At 41.4% G+C, this 17033-nt stretch overlaps 1 long non-coding RNA gene across 3 annotated transcripts; it reads left to right on the top strand.

Moving 5' to 3' along the window:
* Positions 1 to 5932: 5932 nt before the first annotated feature.
* On the top strand, positions 5933 to 15887 carry LOC134355522 (uncharacterized). Of its 3 annotated transcripts, XR_010020111.1 has the most exons (5): positions 5933 to 6024; positions 6249 to 6374; positions 6680 to 6883; positions 11718 to 11916; positions 15852 to 15887. It is a non-coding gene; the product is annotated as an uncharacterized LOC134355522 (long non-coding RNA). The 3 variants fall into 3 exon arrangements; XR_010020110.1 differs by having other exon boundaries at positions 11718 to 15861; XR_010020109.1 differs by lacking the exons at positions 11718 to 11916; positions 15852 to 15887 and having other exon boundaries at positions 6680 to 11706.
* Positions 15888 to 17033: the final 1146 nt, after the last annotated feature.

A 17033-nucleotide genomic window follows, 5' to 3' on the forward strand; every position in this document is an offset into this window, starting at 1 on the left:
AAATGATAGGCAGGTAAGAAGAGGTAAAAGGTCAGATTGGGGAATCGAAAAAGAGGTGGGGGAGGGGAAATTACCCAAAGGTAAAATTGATATTCATGCTAGCAGATTGGAGGCTACCCAGATGTAATGTAAGGTGATGCTCCTCCACCCTGAGGGTGGCCTCATCTTGGAATAAGAATGGGAATCCAAATTAAAATGTTTGGCCACCAGGAAGTTCCGCTTTTGGAAGATGGAATGGAGGTGCCCGACAAAGCGGTCCCCAAATTTACGATGGGTCTCACCCATGTAGAGGAGACTGCAGGTGAAGTGTTGCCTCATTTGGAAGGACTGTTTGGGGCCATGAAGGGAGGTGAGGGAGGAGGTGTATAGGCAGGTGTACCACTTGGGCTGCTTGCCTAGGATAGTGCCAGGAGAGAGATTGATGGGGATGGACAAGGGAATCACGAAGGGAGCAATCCCTGTGGAAAGCGGCGGGGCGGGGGGGGGTGGAAGGCAGTGGAGGTGAAGATATATTTAGTGATAAGATCCCTTTGGAGATGGCGGAAATTGCAGAGGATGATGTGTTGGATGCAGAGTTTGATGGTGTGGTAGGTAACGGACAAGAGGAGCTCCATCACTGTTAAGGCAGAGGGAAGTTTGAGAAATGGAGGAAATGCAGGTGAGGGCTGCATCAATAATGGAGGAAGGGAAACCCCGTTCTTTGAAGGAGGGAATATCTCTGATGTCCTGAAAAGAAAAGCTGCATCCTAGGAACAGATGCGTCAGAGGTGAAAGGACTGGGAAAAGAGAATAACATTTTTACAGGAGATAGGGTGAAAAGGGATATAGTCAGGATAGTCTTGCCACTATTGTACTTCTCAGAGATACTTGACAGCAACCTTTTTTACTGGAGGTATAACTATTGGAATAGGTGGAAAATAGTAGAAATTAAAATCAGAATCAGGTTTAATATCACTGGCATATGTTCATTAACTTTACGGCAGCAGTACAATGAAATACATGATAAATAAATATAGAGAAAAAAACTGAGTTACATTAAGTATATATACATCTATTAAATAGCTAACCTAAAATAAATAGTGCAAAAAACACAGAAATAAAAAAAATAGTGAGGGAGGGTTCATGGATTCAATGTCCATTTAGGAATCGGATGGCAGAGGGGAAGAAGCTATTCCTGAATCGCTGAGTGTGTGCCTTCAGGCTTCTGTACCTCCTTCCTGACAGTAACAATGAAAAGAGGAAATGTCCTGGGTGGAGGGGGATCCTTAATGATGGACACCACCTTCCTAAGGCACCGCTCCTTGAAGATGTCTTGGGTACTATGGAGGCTGGTATCCATGATGGAGCTGACTAATTTTACAAGTTTCTGCAACCCACTTTGACCTTGTGTAGTAGCCCCTCAATACCAAAAGGTGATGAAGCCAGGCAGGATTCTCTCCATGGTACATTTGTAGAAGATCTAAGTTTTGTAGAAGTGTTTAAGTTAACAAACCAAATCTCCTCAAACTCGTAATGAAATATAGCCACTGTCTTGCCTTCTTTATAGCTGCATCCAGAGATACTGACACCCAGGAACTTGAAATTGCTCACTCACTCCACTTCTGATCTCTCTAAGAGGATTGGTTTGTGTTCTCTTGGCCTACCCTTCCTGAAGTTTCACAATCAGCTCGTTGGTCTTGCTGACGTTGAGTGCAAGGTGGTTGTTGTGACACCACTCAACTAACTGGTATATCTCACTCTTGTACACCCTTTTGTCACCTTCTGAAATTCTGCCAACAATGGTTATGTCATCAGTAAATTTATAGATAACATTTGAGCTCTGCCTAACCACACAGTCATGGGTGTTCAGAGAGTAGAGGCATGGGCTAAGCACACTTTCCTGTGGTGCGCCAGTGTTGACTGTCAGCGAGGTGGAGATGTTATTTCTGATCCACTCAGATTGTGGACTTCCGGTTAGGAAGTGAAGGATCCAGTTTCAGATGGAGGTACAGGGGCCCAGGTTCTGTAGCATTTTGATCAGGACTGTAGGAATGATGGTGTTAAATGCTGAGCTATAGTCAATGAACAGCATCCTGACATAGGTATTTGAATTGTCCAGGTTATCTAAGGCCACGTGGAGAGCCATTGAGATTGCATCTGCAGTAGACCTTTTGTGGTAATAGGTAAATTGCATTGGGTCTAGGACCTTCCTGAGACAGGTGTTGATTCTAGCCATGACCAACCACTCAAAGCACTTCATCACAATTGATATGAGTGCTACTGGACATTAGTCGTCAAGGCAGCTCACGCTGCTATTCTTCAGCACTGGTATAATTGTTGCCCTTTTGAAGCAGGTGGCTATAGCAGTGAGAGATTCAAAATATCCTTGAATACCTCTGCCAGTTGGTTGGCACAGATTTTCAGAGCCTTACCAGGTACACCATGGGGCCCTGCCGCCTTGTGAAGGTTCATCCTCTTGAAAGATAGCCTGTCGTCAGCCTCCAAGACAGAGATCACAGGGTCATCAAGTGCTGCTGAGAACTTCATAACTGTGGTTTTATTCTCCCTTTCAAAGTGAGCATAAAAGGCATTGGTAGTGAGTCATTGCTGCCATTCATGATGTTGGGTTTTCCTTGCCTGCAAACCCTACCCAGAGTTGATGTCACCTCTAACCTCTCTTGGAATTGGTTCTTGGCTCTTGAAATAGCCCTCCACAATTTATACCTGATTTTCTAATACAGGCCTAGTTTTCTTAATACATATCACATAAAATGTGTCAAAGAGAGATTCCCATACAACCCCATTGGTGGACTAAGCTTATAGTGGAACTAAAAGTGAAATGTGATACACCCTTTGTGCTTTATTTAAACTGCTGGTCTTTTAATTCTTTTTCAAAGTTCAAAGTACATATACAATATGTCAGCATTTGCTTGTGGGCATACTCAGTAAATCCAATCAATGAAAGACCACACCCAACAGTATGGACAACCAGTATGCAAAAGACAATAAACCCTGCAAATACAAAAGAAAAATAATAAATAAGCATTTAATTTCATCTACTGAAAATCCACCTCAAAGTAGATAACTAAGAGGAGAAGTGTATCTGTAACCTTTCAAGTGAAGCTTCAACTGAAAGCCTTATATGTCTGTATGCAAAGTATCCTTTGCTATTCCAGGAATTATCTGTGTTCCAGCCCATCATGATCCCTTAATGACTAGCCCAAACTAAATGAAGAGTTAATCTAGGCATTCATGCCTCTGACAGCTTTTTTGTGGATCTGGGTGTTGCAGGATTGACTGTTTCATTTGCATAGATGACCACAAAAGTGGCACAGAAACAATAACTTTAAGATATTTCAAATCCAATGTGATTAGCCATTTTGTAAATATGAATAATTCAATACTGTCTAACATATTGTGACATTACTTGTAGGCAATCAAGAGATTGAGATGTTTCAATGCACCTGTTCTTTTAAGGATATTGTTAAATTGGAACATGGGCTAAATTAGAACATTCTTGTGTGAAACAGGGTGTAATTTGTTTCTGCTTGGGGCAGTTTCTTGGGAGCTGTTTGACTTCATTCCTTGGTGAGAGTCTAGATTATTTCAATATTAGCAAGGAACAGTTAAAATATGTTAGATTCTTTTAGTAGTTTTACATTTGTCCAGAATAAGACCTTTTGCTCTGATTAAGAGATGTTTGATTTAATGTAGCATCTGTTTAAGACTTAGACCTGCATATCAATGGCTTCCTACCTTTGATCACTCTGTGAAAGGTTGAGGTAGTGGAAGGAATTAAGTGGGAAGCTGCTGAGGGGAGGGGCTGTTGGAAAGATTAGAGGACCAATCTGTGGCTTTACTTCTGAGCCTGGTCAAGATGGATATTACTCTAGCTGCTTACCACTCTGCTATAGGCTTGCCCATATATGGGATAGTTCATAATTTTCTATTCACATTGACTCTGGAGTGTATGGCTTAATATTGTTATTTATTTATTCAGTTATTGATTTATTGAGATACAGCATGGAATAGGCCCTTCTGGTCCTTCAAGCTGCATTGCTCAGCAACCCCAGATTTAACCCTAGCCTATTCACAGGACGATTTACAATGACCAATTAACATACCAGCTGGTACATCTTTGGACTGTGAGAGAAAACTAGAGCACCCAGAAGAAACCCATTCAGTCTTGGGAAGAGCATACAAAGTCCTTACAGGCAGCAGCGTGTCTTTGGGCTTGCTTTTTTTAAATGAGATACTCAATTATTTGATTCAGATGACACCTCTGGGGCTTATCAGTGTATCTATGTTGATCAGCAGGCTTGTCATTCATGTTGAAAATTAGCTGTCGTAAAGGAACGCTGATGAGGCTAGATTTGCGTGGATGAACTTTCACTTGATTGGGTTTGCACGTCATCGTGAAGAAAATTGTATTGCTTATTTGGGAAGGGTTGTTGAAGTAAAATCACAACAAGGATTAGAAGCAAGGACATTTGTCACAGCAACGCCGAGAAATTCTGCAGATGCTGGAAATCCAAGCAACGCACACAAAATGCTGGAGGATCTCAGCAGGCCAGGCAACATCTATGAAAAAAGTAAACAGTCGATATTTTGGACTGAGACCCTTCATCAGTTCCTCCAGCATTTAGTGTGTGACACTTGTCAGAATGCTGTTTCTGGATTTCAGTTCAGCATTCAACACTATTGTCCCATAGACCTTGGTGAACAAACTCCTACCTCTCAGTCTAAATACACCACTGTGCAACAGAGAGTTAGACTTCCTAACCAAGATAGTCAGGTCCTCAGATAGTCAGAATGCACAACTGCTCCTCTCTCTTCATCATCTTCAGCCTGGGTCCCATTCAGGGCTGTGTGCTGAGCCCATTGCTGTACACTCTGGCTGGCACACGACTACACAGCCAAACACCCAAGTAATCCCATTGTCAAATTTGCTGATGACACAACAGCAGTGATGTTCATCACTAACAATATCGAGACGGTCTACAAAGAGGACGTGGAAAAGCGCTAGGCCTGGTGCCTGGCAAAAAACCACTTCCTCAAAGTCAACAAGACAAAGGAGATGGTTATCGACTTCAGGAGAACTCGCACCACTCACACCCCTCTTGACATTGGCAGCAAGCAGTTTCAACCTCCTGGGAGTCCACATTTCGCACAACCTCTCATGGTCCCAGAACATATCCTACACAATCAAGAAAGCTCATCTACCACTCTGCTTTCTGAGGAGGGTGACGAGAGCTAGACTATACAGAGCAATGCTTATGTCCTTATACAGATGAACAGTAGGGAGCTTTCTCAGATGCTGCATCATTGCTCGGTATGGAATCTGCGTTGTGGCAGAGAGGAAGGCTCTACAACAGGTAGTCAAAACTGCCGGATGGATCACTGGCACAGGCCTACCAGCCATCAAGGTCAGAAAAAGGCCAGTAACATCATTAAGGATCCCAACTACCTGCTCATGGACTGTTTGTTCCACTCCCAGCAGGGAGAAGTCCACACGGCATCCACGCCAGGACCACCAGGCGCAAAAATGGCTACTTTCCACAACAGTGAAGCTGACTAATGTCTCCACCACTAACCCACCCCACCACCACTAATTATCATTTCCTGTCAGAGTCTCCTTATGTACTGACACTCGTGTGTCTAGAGTCACTTTATGGACATACAATCAATCTATGTATATAAGCTATCTTATGTATTTAAATATATATTTATTGTGTTTTTTTAGTTATTGTGTTCTTTATCTTATTGTGTTTATTTTGTGCTGCATCAGATCCAGAGCAACAATTATTTCATTCTCCTTTAAACTTGTGTACAGGAAATGATATTAAATCATCTTGAATCTTGAATCACCAATCGTTGAGCTTGTCACATAGTCCTCCAGTATAATTGTAGAGTCTGCTTATCTTTTGCTGGAATAGTGGCAGTTTGGTAGCATCACACACTCATGTTATCTTGTTCTCCTTTGTTTTCCTTTCAAAATAGCCAAAGGGGAGAACTTGTATTGCTCAATAATATTTCCATTATGAGGTGGGTATGACTCCTTCAACATAGTTCAGTAGTTAACAAAATTAAAAATGCTTCAAAATTCCATTTGTATGTTTGCATAAGAACTTGGCAAATGAGAATTCTTACTGCCTGGAAAATGTGTGTATCACTTTTGCCAAGAATGTGCTGATCTCTTTATTTGTACTGATAGCAATAATGGGTGTAACTGACAATTAATGTCATCTATCTTCTTTGCACATGTACAGCATTGCAGGGTTGGAAGGAACTTAAGTAATAACAATATACTAACCCTCTGTGATCTTTCTGATGTGGACTTGGTCTTCTGGACTCTAGAGGTGCAGGTCATTTTCTATCAACATCACTTCCTGTGTGTAAGTTGTTTTCTGTATCATTTCCTGTGCGGGTTCATTTTGATTTGATTTGAAGCACGTGGAACAGCAATATGTGAGTATTAAGTTTTTGTTAATAATGGTAAGTATTTAGTAGATTTATTTTAAATAAATTATTATGTTTATCGTTTATCATTGTTAAGTTATCGTTGCGTCACAAGTTTATTCTTGTTTACACAGTATAATTATGGAGTGGGCTGTGGGGGCTCTGGGTAGATACTCTATTGAGTAGGATGGACTGGCATCACTGGTCCTCATCCATCTCCTAAATCTCTCATCTCTCCTAGTGGCACACCGCCATACACCGCTCCAGCTGGGGGCTAAACGACGTGAGGGGGTGGTGTTAACACAGCACCACTGGGTGAAGAACCTTGTCGATGAGGTCTCTGGCCAGGGTGGGTGAGTCCCCCAAAGAACTGTAATGGCCGTGTGTTCAAGACCAGCGCGAGCCACCGAGTTGGAGGACATCAGCTGTTGTCCGGCATGGAGAGGTATGGGCGCTACCAAGCCTTGCCAGCTCAAGACACGCAAAAGCATCCCTACAACCCATAGGCAGGTTGCGGGATACGAACCAAACCAAACCAAGCCAAACTGAACCGAAGTTATGAGTGTTGTATATATGTATTACTTTGGTTGACACTGATTGTGAGAATACTCGACAGTATTTGTATCTTCAAGCACACAATGATTCTGTATTAAATTTAATATGTATTTTACCTAGCTTTCTGCAGTTTCACAAGTAAGAGATCTTATTTAAGAACTCTGAAGAAAGCTTCCATCTCAGGTGATTTTTGACAAGTTGTTTAACTTGCTGTATAGCTGTGGAGATATGCACTCCACGGGCAGTAGACTTGACAAAATGTTGGGAGATTTTTCTGTGGCAAGCTCTTCAACATCATTTCAAGTCATCTTCAAATTACGTCACATGGTATGGATCAACTCCAGCTTTGCCCACAAAAAGAGGAAAAACCTATTCAATATGCTTGGATAGACCCACCCTAATTTGGCTTGAATTGTTTGGCAGGAAGAGTAATTTAAAACTTTGAAAGCATTTAGAAACTTTCAAATCACTTTGAATGATGTAAACCCAGCAGCCCTTAATTTTTTAAATTAGTAAGCTGTTGTAAATAATTTTAGATCAGAAATGTTAATTCTTTTTGAATTAGTTTGCCACGGGAAAAGGTTTTTTTAGGAATTTATTTTTAAGTCAACATGCTACTTTAAATCTTCCATTATTGTCTTCTGTGATGGGAAAACATTCCTTGCACTCCCACAGACTTGCTCTAAATTGATTTCATGTGTGCTGGCCAATTGATAGAAGCTGACGCTCACTGGTTGAGCTGCATCTACTTGGAGCAAAGCCTGCATAGTCATTTTGACAGCATGTTTGGAAGCCTAGATATCCTGGTTGCCATAAGTTTTTACTGACGGTGAATATTGTTAGTTTTCATCATTGCCATTGCAAAATCCAGGCTGGACACAAAGGGTATTTCCAGTTTAATTGTTCTGTCAGCAGACTGGAAAGTCTCTTAATACCCAATTGAGTTTCAGTCTGAAGCCTCACAAAGCCATGTTAACTACCCTAATCAAACTGTGCTCCTCCAAATGCTCGTAAATTTTGTCTTTAAGAATTCTCTCTCAGCAGTGACACAAGACTCGCTAGTCTGTAATTCCCAGGGTTACCCCTATTCCCCCTTTCTTCAACAAAGGAATAACATTTACCATCCTCCAATCTTGTAGCACCACTTCTGTGAGGACACTGAGATCATCTCAATAGCCACAACAATCTATTCCCTCTCTTCCCGTAGCTATCAGGAGTGTATTCCATCCAGCTCAGGGGACTTACTGATGCTAACCTTTAACAAAAGTTCCAGCACGTTCTCTTTCTTATCGTCGTCACATCAGCCTGTTCTATGCTGACCTCACATTCATCAAGGTCGCTCTCACTGGTGAATACTGAAGCAAAGTATTCCTCTGCCTCTAGGTGCATGTTTCCTCTTTTATCCCTGATTATCCCTCAGTGTAGGACTGTATGTTGTAGAATGCCTAGGATTAGACTGAAGTTTTTTCTATGCATCTTAATATTCTCATAGCATAATGATTTACTGCTGCTCTGATTTTTGCAGTATTTAATTATCTGATAAAAATGATCTTTCACATTTTACTACTGTCTCTGACCGGTGTTCTGGCAACATTTCTGTGACTACCGTTAGTAGGACTGGACATTGAGAGATCATTGAAGGAAAATAGAATTCTTTGCTCCCTCGTTTTGCATTGGCAAATGTAATAACAGTGCTGAAAGTCTTCAGACTGATTTCACCACCAACAGTAACATGAACAGAACCTCAATGAGCAACTGACTGTATTGGGCCAGAGATATATTAACACCATTTAACGGATGCTTGGATGTGTACAAGGGTTGGGTAGGTTTAGAGGGATATGGGTCAAACTCAGGCCCATGGGACTAGCTTAGATGAGAGTCATGGTCAGCATGGACCATTTGGACCAAAGGGCCTGTTTCCATGCTGTATGACTATGTCTAGGGTGCTCATGTTACTATTGGAAAATATTTAGATACAGAGTACTCTATGTTCAGATAATTGATATTGTTAGTGAAGTGCGCTCATACTTGCTTCTGTGGCAACACCAGTTTACATACATGAAGTCAAATTTAACCCTTTAGCCAAGGAAATCCATTAAGTGACGTACCTTGTGTGCTATGTGAATGTACAAGTGCAAAAACAATTATGTAATATGATCAGCACCTCCCTAAACACGCTGTGATAGTGCATATTAGCATGCAACACGGGAGTTCAGATTCTATTTCAACAATTAGAAATGCAAAACAAGTAGACGGAAGAGTGGAGGTTTAACTAAAAAGAAATACAGCTGCTCATGACAGAATGAAGACCAGCTATTAAATATTGAGAGGACTAGATAGAGTGGATGTAAAGAGAATGCAGGGGTATCTGGGATCAAACTTCATAGCCTCAGAATAGAGGGACGACACTTTAGAATAGAGATAAGGAAGTGCCACAATCCTGATTGATAAGTTACAGAAACTGGGCCTCTGCACCTTCCTCTGCAACTGGATCCTCAACATCCTAACCGGAAGACCACAATCTGTGCAGATTGGTGATAATATCTCCTCCTCGCTGACCATCAACACTGGTGCACCTCGGGTGTGTGCTTAGCCCACTGCTCTACTCTCTTTATACCCATGACTGTGGGTAGAAGGTCATAAATTTAGTCGGCTCCATCTTGGGTACTAGCCTACAAGGTACCCAGGACATCTTCAAGGAGCGGTGTCTCAGACAGACAGCACCCAGGGCATGGCCTTTTCTCACTGTTACTAGAAGGTAGGAGGTACAGAGCCTGAGGCACAGACTCAGCGATTCAGGAACAGCTTCTTCCCCTCTGCCGTCCAATTCCTAAATGGACATTGAACCTGTGAACACTACCTCTGATTTTGCATGATTTTTAATCTATTCAATATACATATACTGTAATTGATTCACTTATTCACTTTTTTTCTTCTTCTGTATTATGTATTGCATTGAACTGCTACAAATTTCAAGACACATGCCGGTGATAATAAACCTGATTCTGATTCTGAATTTCTTTAGCCAGCGGGTGGTGAATCTGTGGAATTCAGGTGGCTGTGGAGACCAAGTCTTTGGGTATATTTAAAGCAAAGGATTATAAGTTCTTGATTAGTAAAGGTTGTCAAATGTTATGGGAAGAAGGCAGGAGAATGGGGTTGAAAGAGATAGTAAATCAGCCATGATGGAATGGCGGAGAAGGCACAGTGGCTGAATGGCCTGATTCTGCTCCTGTGTCCTGTTGTCTTGATTATGAGTTAAATATTTGTACTACCTGAGCTGCTCTTAATGCACTTAAAACGGTCAAGCGACCTTCTCTGATGAATCACATGCTTTCCCATGTTCTGAGTAAAGCTCTCTTCTACTTTTGGGTGGGCCAGTTATTCTCCCCTCCCCTTCTCCTTCACGATTCTCCACCCCCTTTTCTCTCTCTCACCTTACCTCCTTGCTTGCCCATCGCCTCCGTCTCGTGCTCCTCCCCCTTTTTCTTTCTTCCATGGCCTTCTATCCCCTTCTATCAGACTCCCCCTTCTCCAGCCCTGTATCTCTTTCACATATCAACTTCCCAACTCTTTACTTCACCCCTCCCCTTCCTGGTTTCACCGATCACCTTGTACTTCTCCCTCCCCTCCCCCCACCTTTTAAATCTACTCCTCAGCTTTTTTCTCCAGTCCTGCCGAAGGATCTTGGCTCAAAACGTCGACTGTACTCTTTTCCATAGAGGCTGCCTGGCCTGCTGAGTTCCTCCAGCATTTTGTGTGTGTTGCTTCTCCATACTTACCTTGAACATTCATCTCTGCTTTCACAATGTCTAATTGTTAATCAGAGAAGTGGGCTCTTGTGTTCGTCCCAATGCTGCCGGTTCCACCAGACTCACTTCTTAGCCTCATTGAAAACTTACAGTGGAGATGAGACCATTCAGTCATAATGTGTGTTTCAGTGAAAAAAAAGAATTTTAGTGTAATCCACATTCTAGCACAAAGCCTGTGGCTCTGGTTCTTTACTTATACATAGTTATGTACATTTTAAGTACGATGAATGTTTCTGATTTTATTTTTTTGGCATCTGAATGCAACCCCCATCACCAAGAGAAACAAGGGTGACAGGTGTATAAGAACAACACCATCATCATGTGGCTGTCTATGTCACATACCATCCTGACTTGGAAACATATTGCTGTTCCTCCAGCATTGATGGGTCAAAACTTTAGAACTGCCCTACCTCACACTTCCATTGGAGAACCTTTACCACTTTGACAAACGTCAGTAGATGCACAGTGAGTAGTATCCTGACTGGTTGTATCGTGGACTGGTATGAAGACAACAATGCTTCACCTGCTTCATCAATGGAAGAGTTTGTGGCTCGTACATATTGCATCAGCCATCCCATTACCCCCCAAAACCACAGTGTAAGTAATACATCCTCATTCTGATATAGGAGAAGAAAAAATACCCCATTATGAAGCACAGTTAAATGTATGACTCCACTAAGGTACACTTGATTCATTCTTCAAACCTTACACTACCATCCTAATAAATAAACAGAAAGATTCTGCAGATGCTGGAAATCCAAAGCAACGCACATAAAATTTTGGAGATACTCAGCAGGTCAGGCGGCATCTATGGTGAGGAATAAACGGTGGACATTTTGGTCCAAAGATGCTTCATCAGCACTGACGAGGACACCATCCTAATAAATGTTTCTTTTTTTTTTTGCTTTTCAGGCATATTTCTTCCTTAATGGATGATGCTTTTCCTGATGTTCTGCTTTTTCCAATTCCAGTGTTCCTTGCATTCCGCAGTTGTGTAAAATGCGGTACAATACGATGAGCACACCTTGTCAGGGCAGTGTCACGATACTTGAATCTTTGCATTATTAAGCCAGAAGTACACTCCGTGTGCCATGTCTTTGAACTGTACCCGGTGAGTCTTTATGTAATGTGATCATAGAAAGACATACTGAACTAATTAGTGTTGTGAGGTGGGGGATGGTAATAGGACCCCAGGACTTTGAGCACCCATTCTCTCATGCTTATTAGGTGCATAAAAAAATTGCAGCAATGAATGAGTATTTCTGAAGCGAAGTGTCATGACTATCACTATGGAAACTGGCAAAGAATTATATTTGTGTCTGAATGCTTGCCAGTGAAAGTCCTTCCTGTTCTGGATAGTTATGTGATTGCAATCTATCACAGCCTGGAAACCAACAGAGCTACAAATGCCAAACATCCCTCAGCTGATGCGCATATTGATTCAAGTAAACAGGGAAATGTTGTTGTTCACAAAGCTGCTGTAGAGATTTGAGGTTGTCTGAAACTACATGGAACAAGACTAAGCATTTAAAAATTAATGAGTTTGACATATTTGGCAAAACTCCGGCCCTTGTCCGCTAAATGAACCACCCCGGAAATTTGGAACAGGATTAACTCCGCGTTAGACTGGAGTTCTACCCTGCCTGTAAGTTCAAGGCAAAGGTGGTCCTTGATCAATTCCTTGGCTCAATTTATTGTGTTAGTCCAATCCTCCAATTTTTTCTTAGCTTTTTTTTTGCAGTTTCTGCTTCTTGACCTGGTTGCCAGTTTATTGATTTGCAGTGATGATTTAAGTTTAGTTGGCTAATGATGGGAATCAATATACTCATACAAAAAAGTAAGTGGTGAGTGTCATAAATCTGGAGGTGTTTAATTAGAAGATAGCTGCTTCTCCTCCTCCAGAATGCTGCCTCCCAGAAAATTGTCCCTTCCTGCAAACTGAAAGACTAATTTCTAGTTTAACCTCAAGGGAAAGTAAAAGACAAATATATTTTAAAAGTGAGAACATAATTTAAACTACTACCTCGCACAGAAGCAATAAATAATAAACTATATATGAAACAAATCATTGCCAATGGGAAATAGAATCCTATATTTTCATTTGGCTGTAGCTAGTGTTACGTACCCCGTAACTGGGTTGCCAAACCAGCAGAAATGGATCACTCAGTTGGAGTCTGGAGTACTAGAACTAAGAAAGTTTTATTAAAGAAACAAGCAACACAGTAATCGAAAGGATAATAAATGCAACAGTTCAGTGATGATAAACACACATGTGCACAGAATTAAGATAACAGCATCAATCAAGCTCTATCGTTGTCTAGGGGTAAATGACCAATTTCAAAATGACTCAAAGTTCAGTCCAGTTTAGTAGTTCAGTTCGCAGTAATCGTTGCCATGGCGGTGGACAACGTGGGGGAAGAGAGAGATAGAATAGGAACAACTCATCATTCAGAACGGCTTCACTCACAGACCAGCAAGATGGCTCACAGACCAGCGAGATGGCTCACAAACAGCTTTTGGGCGGGTCCTTGGTGATGTCACCTGAGGTCACCGACTGTGACCCCTCCTCCAGATGCGGTCGATCCTCTGCAGTGAACCCGGCACCCAGGCAAGGGCGGACACACACCGGGTTCCCGCTGATCGTACCTTTCCACCCTTGTCGTTGTCTGGGACTTCTCACCCACTCGTGAGAAGCGCACCGCTTCCAGGGTCTCGTTACCTCGGGTGGCGTGTGTCCTGTCTTAGCGAACCTGTCCCTTTTTATCCCCCTGCTGGGGTATCGCCTGTCCATCACTTCAAACAGTTCAGGGTTCAAAGGGGGGAGCCGCTCCAGACAGCTCTTCCTCCCACATCCCTTCATTACCCATCTCCAGACGCTGCTCCATTGTTCCTTATCTCTCCTTCCCCTGAGGGCAGGTGGCAGACCAACTGCTGATGCCACTGATGCTAGCCCAGGCCAGCAAACATCTTAATTTTATGTGTATTCTCGTAACACTAGCCACAGATTTTCATGATGTTCCATATTTGTAATCATCTGGGAGTGGGAAACACAAGGGTTTAATGAGCACAAGGGCCATAATGAATTTTTTCTATTATTGCCAGCATGATTGTCAAGTTTAAAATCCAGGTTTGGTATTGATTTAAATTCCACCTTCAGAGTATGCTCTGTGTTTATTGTGAATCAGGAAGAGAAGTTAAAACAAAGTTATTAAAGCAAGTACTTGCTTGTGTGACAAAGAAAGAAAAAATCTTCTCAAAGTGTCCTAACCTCTGAATCACTCCTGTAATTTTAATGGATGATCTCCTAATATGTTCTTCTGTCTTCCATTTTCATGCTAGTAATAAACTCCATATCTTTAGTGATTTAGTGTCTTTGCTAAAATATGCAGGAAATAAATATTACACTAATGTGTAAGATGTGTAAGACCACAAGACATAGGAGCAGAATTAGACCATTTGGCCCATCAAGTCTGCTCCGCCATTCCATCATGGTTAATTTATTATACCTCTCAACCCCATTCTCCTACCTTCTCCCCATAAACTTTGACATTCTTACTAATACAGAGTTCAAAGCAAATTTATTAACAAAGTGCAAATATGTCACATATTTAACTCTGACATTGACTTTCCTGTGGGCATTCACATTAAATACAAAAAAAAACACAATAGAATCATTGATAGACTGTACCCAACAAGATGGACAAACAACCAATGTGCAAAATAAAACAAGCTGTGCAAACACAAAAATGAATAAATTAATAAACAATAAATATCGAGAACATGGGTTGAAGCATCCTGGAAAGTGAGTCCATAGGTTGTGGGAACAGTTTTGTGCTGGAGTGAGTGAAATTGAGTGAAAAACCATCAAGAACCTGATGGTTGAGGGGTAATAACTGTTCCTGAACCTGGTGGAATGGGTCCTGAAGTACCCGTACCTCCTTCATGATGACAGCAGCAAGAAAAGAGCATGGCCTGGATGGCGTGGGTCATTGCTTTCCTGCACAGTGCTCTGTGTAGTTGTGCTCAATGGTAGGGAGTTTTCATTCAAGGGTATTGGTGTTTCCATTCCAGGTGGTGATGCAACCAGTACTCTCCACTGAGTATCTATAGAAGTTTGTCAAAGTTTTCGATGACATGCCCAATCTTTGCAAACTTCTAAGAAAGTAAAGGCACTGCTGTGCTTTCTTTGTACTGGACCCAGGACAGAACCTCTGAAATGATAACACCAAAGAATTTAAAGTTGCTGACCCTCTCCACCTCTAACTCCCTAATGAGGACTGGCTCATGGACTTCTGGTTTCCGCCTGTAGTCAACAATCACCTCCTTCGTCTTGCTGACACTGAATGAGAGGTTGCCATTGTGGCACGACTCACCCAGATTTTCAGTCTCCCAAATATATCCCCAATGACATGACCTCCACAACTCTTAGTGACAATGAATTCCACAGATTCACCACCCTCTGGCTAAAAAAAAATTCTCCTCATCTATGTTCTAAAAAGATATCTTTCACTATAGAAAACATCTTTTCCACAACCACTCTATCTAGGCTTTCAGTATTTAATAGGTTTCAATGAGATACCCCCTCATTCTTCTAAACTCCAGCATGTGTAGATCCAGAGCCATGAATGCTCCTCATACGATAACCCCACAATACTTAGGATCATTCTTGTGAACCTCCTCTGGACCTTCTCCGATGCCAGTACCTCCTCTCTAAGATAAGGGGCCCAAAACTGCTTGCAATACTCCAAGTGTTGTCTGACCAATGCCTTGTCCTAGGTTTAGATGATTACAAGAGGCTCAAATAGGGCAGATAGTCTGAGTCTTTTCCCAGAGTAAGGGAGCCAAACCAGTTCAGCTTCATGACATTTACTTGGCTCTGCGCTGAACTGAGGCCATGGCATCATGTCTGTTGACAGACTCTGTCTCATAAAGCTCAGTTCTGAATGCCATTTGCTTACTTTTATTGTTTGCACAATTTCTTTTTTTCTCTCTGCAAAGTGGGTGTTCAGTGGACTTCTTTTTTTAATGGGTTTCTTTGTTTTGTAGGGAGGTGAATCTGAAGATTGTATGATGTATACACACTTTGATAATAAATGTACTTTCAACTTTCAACTTTGAACATTAGTATCAAGTAATCATTTACTATAATACTTGTTATTCACAAATGTTTATTTTAATCACAATGATTCTTGTTAATGGCAACATTTGTGCCTTGCACCATGAACACAAGGTGCCGGAAATCTTGAGAAACACATACAAAATGCTGGAGGAACAGTACATCAGGAAGCATCTATGGAGGGCAATAAACAGTCAACGTTTCTGGCTGAGGCCTTTTTTCAGGACTTATTTTTCTTTATCTTTGTTTCTTAAGTGTGCTTAATTTAGCCTGTGCAAATCATAAGTAACTATCTGGCCAAAGAGTCTGTTTGTTTACCTCTCTGGGCTAATATTTGGAGTAACAGAATATACTGTGGGAAAATTACCTTAGTTTAGCTTTAATAAAATGCTGCCCAAGATTCTGCATTCTGGAGAGTCCCAAAGGAATGGAAAACTGCAAATATAACAACACTATTCAAGAAACCAAGGAGAGAGAAAACAGGAAACTGTAGGGCAATTAGTCATTGGGGAAATGCTGGAATCCATTATTGAGGAAGTAATGGTAGGATATTTGCAAAACAATAAAACAAACAAGCAGAGACAATATTGTTAAATTGGCAGATAAAAATGAAGCACATAAAGGTTACTGCACAAGATATAAGTGCATGATATTGAAGGTAATATGCAGAAAGTAGAGAATTGGAATAAATTATTATTTTTCAGTTGGCAAGCAGTAAAAAATGGGATGCCACATGGATTAGTGTTGGATCCTCAGCTCTTCATAGCCTGTTCTCATGACTGGATGAGGGAAGGAACAATTAACTGTAGCTGAACTAAATATTTAGGTTAGCAAGTTGTGGAAAAGATACAAAGAATCTACAAAGTGATATAGAAAGTTAAAGCTGAAAAAGATTAACTTTATTTAGAGTCATAGAGTCACAGAGTCAAAGAAACATGCCCTTCAACCTATCTAGTCTATGCTGAACAATTTAAACTGCCTACTTCCATTGACCTGCACGACCATAGCCCTCTATACCTCTACCATCCATGTACCTATCCAAACTTCTCTTAATGTTGAAATCGAGCTTGCATGAGCCACGTGCTGCAGCTCATTCCATACTCTTATGACCC

Source organism: Mobula hypostoma, chromosome 13 (assembly GCF_963921235.1).
Source record: "Mobula hypostoma chromosome 13, sMobHyp1.1, whole genome shotgun sequence".
NCBI lineage: Eukaryota > Metazoa > Chordata > Chondrichthyes > Myliobatiformes > Myliobatidae > Mobula > Mobula hypostoma.